General features: G+C 41.7%; 2 protein-coding genes across 2 annotated transcripts in view; both read right to left on the bottom strand.

The window, feature by feature from the left end:
* Nucleotides 1–5,995, bottom strand: part of LOC119421496 (alpha-2-macroglobulin-like protein 1) — a 121,543-nt gene that overhangs the window by 44,088 nt on the left and 71,460 nt on the right. The gene's annotated exons all lie outside the window — the stretch shown is intronic.
* The window catches only part of ldlra (low density lipoprotein receptor a), a 40,299-nt gene that overhangs the window by 31,074 nt on the left and 3,230 nt on the right, over nucleotides 1–5,995 (bottom strand). The gene's annotated exons all lie outside the window — the stretch shown is intronic.

Genomic DNA, 5,995 nt, shown 5'->3' with positions numbered 1-5,995 from the left:
ATATATATATATATATATATATAAAGGCATTTTAAACCTGTCCCATACTCTTGCAATATTCTAAACAATATTTCTAAACTCTAAACACACAGAATTTCATGATTTCAGCTCTCTGCCTCTGGCTGCATTCTTGGTCACGCCCACTTCTCCGCTCTGCATGGAGATCAGCTGATCAGCTGCAGGAGGAAGCTTCTTGCAGCTGTGGGCTGCACACAGGTGCTAAATAATTTAAAATGATTTATTTTAAATAAAAAAATCAATGCTGATCGTGCGGCTCCATCAATCAGCCAGTTGTGTGTCATGTCCAATTTTACTTTGAAAAACCGCGATAGAGTGAGTCAGTGAAAAACGAACTGCGAAGTAGCGAGTGACGACTGTATTAGTGCATATTTCACCAAATTAAAGTTCAACTTTCTGAGAAATTTACTGAAGTCTTTTCTTTTTTACAAGATACAAACTACAGGTCATGTTCAAACATATAAATGTAGTTTAGAAACACTGACTTATACCTTTAGAATCTATGTTACACAGTAACATGATGCAGTAATTAAATTTTTAGGAAACAGTTTAACCTTCTCCGGCAGCTGAGCCTCCACTTCCTTCTTGAGCCTGCGCAGCAAAAATGGTCGAAGCACTTTGTGTAAACGTCGGATGATCAGGATGGTCTCCTCTTCATTCAGGTCGACCTTGAGTTGAGAGGAAAAAAAACTGTTAGAAAGTCTGAACAGCTCAGTCTCTCAATAAGTAAGTTAGTCTGTCTCCAGCTCACCTTTTCTCCAGTCATGGCGAAGGGAGCATTGAACCACTGCTCAAAGGTGCTGCAGCTCTTGAAGATGGTGGGCAGCAGGAAGTTGAGCAGAGCCCAGAGCTCCGGCAGCTTGTTCTGCAGCGGCGTTCCTGTGAGCAGCAACCGCCGTGGGGCCAAGTAGTGCGTGTTCAAGACCTGAGTCAGCTTACAGTGGTGGTTCTTCATACGGTGACCCTCATCCACTATCATGTACTTCCAGCGGATCTGTGGGAAGAACATATTGTAAATTAAGATTATGTTAATAATGACTTTAATCAGCAGAATATGAGTCAATCAGCTGAGACTCGTTACCTTCGCCAACACTTGTTTGTCTTTAATAATGTACTCGTACGTGGTAAGCAGCACGTTGAACTTCCCACTTCGTAAAATTGGAAGAAAAGCTCGACGAGCAACTGGAGATCCCTGAAATCAAACAGTTGCTCTTTAGATTACGATGAGAGACACGACTAATTATACCCACTGAGGAAAAATATAGAATTACACTGAAACAACATTCATTGCTGTGACAACGACACTGAGCAAAACACTCAATAGTTTAAAGTCATTCAACTGAGTTCTACATATCAGGACATAAAAAATTATCTGGTGTTTGTCAGGTTATGAATTATTAAAATCTAGCCTCAAGTATAAATTCAAGACAAGATTATTTAGAGAAAACAAGAACATTCTGCAAGAAAACATTTAAGACAGATGACTATCTTCCCCAGAATGCACTTTTAGGCAAATTCCCGTCAAGGTCAGACCGAGCAATCCTCTGGTGAAATGACAAAAAACCCCAAGAACTCCATCCTAAACTCTAGGCCTCAGCTAGCAGGTCAAAGGTTAAAGTTCATGACAGGCGAATTAAAACAGTGAACGAGCCTGACATATCAGGAGGAGTTTCTGGAGAACACCTTTTCACTCTAAAAAGAACATTGCAGCACAATTCAGGGTCAGGATTATCACAGCGAAAAAAAAAAATCACTGTAATGCAACTTTGATTGTTGATATGTGCTGCTGATCCATGCTGCTGATCTCATGCTGATTATTTCATGTTGCATTCATTTGTCCTCATCTGATCACACAGACTCATGTTCGTGCTGCTGTTGTTTAGTGTATTGTTTTGCACTATTAGTGACTAGCGTATATCTTAGATCTTTTAGTGTACAATTTTGTATTTGTTTAGCGTATATCTCAGTTTATGAACTCCTCTGCAGATCAAACGATGAGGACATCCGTCCAACAGCTGAAGTTTAGACCAAACTGAGTCATGAAACAGGACAAAACAGCAGTAAAACCGATTGACTGAAAAAGAAAAGTAAGTAAAAACTATCAAGGTGTTACAAAGATCCAATCAGGATCCAGACCTCAGCCTGCCTGAGATGCTGCAGTGGATCCTAAAGGGACCCGAGCAGAATGTCTGCAGTCCTCAACGAACTGAAGCAACAATGTAAACAAAAGTGGGGCAAAATTTCTTCACAACCACGTGAGAGAAAACTACAATAATATGCAGAAAAACAACTACCGTATTTTCCACCGTACACGTCGCACCGCCCTATAAGTCACATCAGTCCAAATATGTCTAATAAAGTGGAAAAATCCATAAATATGTCTCTTCGCCGTATATGTCGCATATATTATGACGTCACGTTTGATACGTGTCACCACTGACAACCCAGAAATGTGGGCCGGTGTTGTGCCAAAAATTGATCGGCTGCCAAATGGCGGCAGCAGGATGCTCGGGAGGATTTTAACAAGAATTTAACAAGATTAACATTTAAAAACAATTATTTGTTTGCTCATAATTATAGTAAAGGTGTGTCTCAGTCTACGTTTTGCTTAATAAATGCACTTTGACGGTCAAATCAGCTGCATTTCACAAGTATTCGCTGCCATGGTGCTCCAGGAACACGCAGACAGGGAGGAAAAAAGGAAGGAGGAATGCTGCGCATTTCTTCGAAATTTAACAAGATAAGCACCGAAAACAATTATTTGTTTTCTCAAAATAATAGTAAAGGTGTGCCTCAGTTGAACCTTTACTTAATAAATGCACTTTAATGGTTAAATCAGCTGCATTTCACTGGGGCGGCGCAGCGAAATGAAGCTGATTTGACGATTGCTCCAAGCAGCGAGCAGAACGAAGGTGGGACTCTATGGCAAGCTGATTATATCATTAATAGCTGGTGAAGATTCTCAGTCATCCAGGACATGTTAAATTCAAAAAAGTTCAAGACAAAAGCAATAAATTATAAAGTATAATAAATAAAGTCCAATTGTTTTTGTCTTGAACTTTTTTGAATTTGTCATTAATAACCACTTTTACCTATTACATGATACAACAGCATGCCTTACTACTCTGATTCCATCTAGCGGCAAAAAAAATGGTAGTGTTCAAAATTTTCAGTCAGAATTAATGAAAATGGTCATATCTCAGCTAAAAATTGGTTTATAAATGTGGGGAAAAATCCATAAATATGTCGTTTCAGCGTATAAGTCGCAGGCATACCCCCCCCCCCCCCCCCCCCGTGACTTATAGGGAAAAAATACAGTACTTGTTATTAAATCGTGGTGTGGACTTTAGTTTTCCGCACAGCTTTTCTATTTTGGTGTCATTTCATGAACCCGTAGAACGCTTAGAGGGGAGAGTATCTGACGACTATAAAACAAAGTCACTCTTACCTTGTAGGAGACCTTCACAACAGACGGTGCCCATTTATCAAACTCATACACCCAGTTTGATAAAGTCCTGAAAACAAAAGACACATTTGATTGAAAGAGGTTTTTTACCCCACATAGAAAAACGCAGAGCAGACTGAGGTAGTCATGCTCAAGACTTACGAGAGAGGTACGATAATGAGGAATGGCCCATTGATGCGCTTTAACTCCATGAGGTAAGTGATGAGGGCGATGGTCTGGATGGTTTTTCCCAGACCCATCTCATCAGCCAGGATCCCATTCAAGTTGTTGTTGTAAAGTGACACCAGCCACTCCAGACCTTTAATCTGAGCAGGAAGCGGCTAACGTTAGCTCCAGTTCGCACAAATCAAACCATCAGTTTTATTCTGAATGCTTCTCCATCATCAGTGGTGACCTGGTATTGCTTGAGCTGTCCGTTAATCAACAGCGACGACTGCTTCTCCACCTTTTCGGTGACAGCGTGAGCCACAGCGTAGTAGGACTGCAGGCCTCGGTTGAAACTTGCGCTGCCGTACTCATCGTCTACGTCCTGCTTGGCATGTCTGGTGGAAGAACAAAACATTCAGAAACCATATCTTTGTATAACGTAACGAGTGACTGAAGTGTGGAGAGTTATAAAGAAAGAATCGAAGCAAGCGGTGAGTTTACTCAATAATGTGTTGAACGTCCACTTCTGAGACGTCTTCGCTGTCGGGGTCTGGAATCTTCTTCTTCTCGTCAGCCGGAGCTGCAGCAGACTGAGGCTGCTCCTCTCCTCCATCCTGACAACACAAATCGAAACTGACGTCTGACAACTTCACACACCGACACATCACTGTTTATATTTTCTGCCTTTTGACTATTTAACCACAAATCTTTTCACAGCAGACCATCAATACTCAAGACTATCAACACTTCTTTTAGCCCTGGTTGTTGTGTTTAAGGTTGTACTAGGTGAACTGTGGCGTGCATCGCTTCTCCTCGGTTGCTGAAGTGTTGTAGCTGGTCATTCAAATGGTGAAATCAAACCAAAAAAAGCAAACATTACATTTTCTAATATAAGAAGAATTGCTCTGAACTTTATGAAAATATTTCAGGTTCAGCCTTCAGCTTGATGTGGAGAAGAGAAAAGAGGCGACTCCAGCAGCGAACTTTAACTTGATTCTTTCAGTGGTTACACCAGCAGGAGTTGACATAAAGATAATTTTCCAGGTTGTCCAGCAGTCCGCCAAAATGTTTGGTTGTCCACAACCTCCTTTACAATAAAGAAGGCAATAAATCTCAAGTAAAATGTAATGTAATAAGTATATTGCACTTAAAATGTCCTGATGCATGCTCAATAATCCAGGTAGATAAATCTAACAAAGTTGAGTCTGGTCATCTGGACAGATTCTTCTTTGTTGAAACCAGGCCCTGGAGCGATGCAAATTCTAACTGGGCCTTCCAGGCAGAGAAGAAACCCAAACAGGACTCCAGCCAGCCATCAGGTGAAAAGGAGGAACCCAGACCAGTGATCATTCTGTATAGCCACTTTGCCATTGATAAGTGTGGCTCCACAAGGCTCTGGTCTTATTGATTCTTCTCAGGTGGAGGTGATTTACTGCTGTGACTTGTTTCCCCGCTCTCTGGATGGGATTGTCAATGCAAAGTGGGTGGTACTGTAACTGGTCATTGTGTTGGAGCCACTCCGCCCGTTGTGGTTATTAATCGCTCTGTCAACTTCTTTAGCTTATCCCGGCACTGCTTTTAAGTGCAGGTGTAGCCACGCTGCGCCATCATCATCTTCGATTTCTCTCTGTAAATACGTTAATTTCTTATGGCGCTGTCTGTCCCTGTCCAACAGTCCCCCTCTTACAATGCTGTTATTGCTAGCATCACTCAGCCCCCCTGTGAATAGCAAACAGCCATCAGGGCACGAACGATCAATTATTGGGCTGATGGTCCTCTTTTTACATGTGAACAGCTAGTTCTGGATGTCACCAGCAAACTGATTGATCCACTACGAGAAGGTGCTATTTCAATGTTTCCCCTAGATAACTTGCCATGGTGGTGCGCTCATCTTATCCATGATTTTTGGCGATGGGGGGTGGGAGGGGGCATCTGAGCTGTGCACTGATTGTACCAGCAGTTTTCGAGTGGGGTGTTCAGCGTGAGGGAAGAGGCAGCGTGAGCGCTGCCATTAGCTTTTTAGCTAGCATGCCTGTATTGCGCGCCACTAACTTAGCGTTACGTCAGTGCCGTTGGGTGTGTGTGTGTGTGTGGGGAACTTGGTTCTAACGGGGCGGGGCGCCTCGCTTGTATAATGGTAGGGGAAACACTGTATTTATAAGACTGAGTTTGTTACAGCTCCTCAGACTCAAAGTCTTTTGGATGAAAGATGAAACGTTTCAAGAAAGAAGAACCCGTCCAGAGGAACTGACACAACCTGATTAGAGATAATGCACTTAGTTTACTTTATACTATATATATACACACACATATATATATACACACACACATATATATATATATATATATATATATATATATATA

The sequence above is a fragment of the Nematolebias whitei genome, chromosome 15 (genome assembly GCF_014905685.2).
Source record: "Nematolebias whitei isolate Nwh7 chromosome 15, NemWhi1, whole genome shotgun sequence".
In the NCBI taxonomy this organism is placed as follows: Eukaryota; Metazoa; Chordata; class Actinopteri; order Cyprinodontiformes; family Rivulidae; genus Nematolebias; species Nematolebias whitei.
Note: the sequence above shows the minus strand (reverse complement) of the source record. Positions and strands in the feature narration are given on the sequence as shown.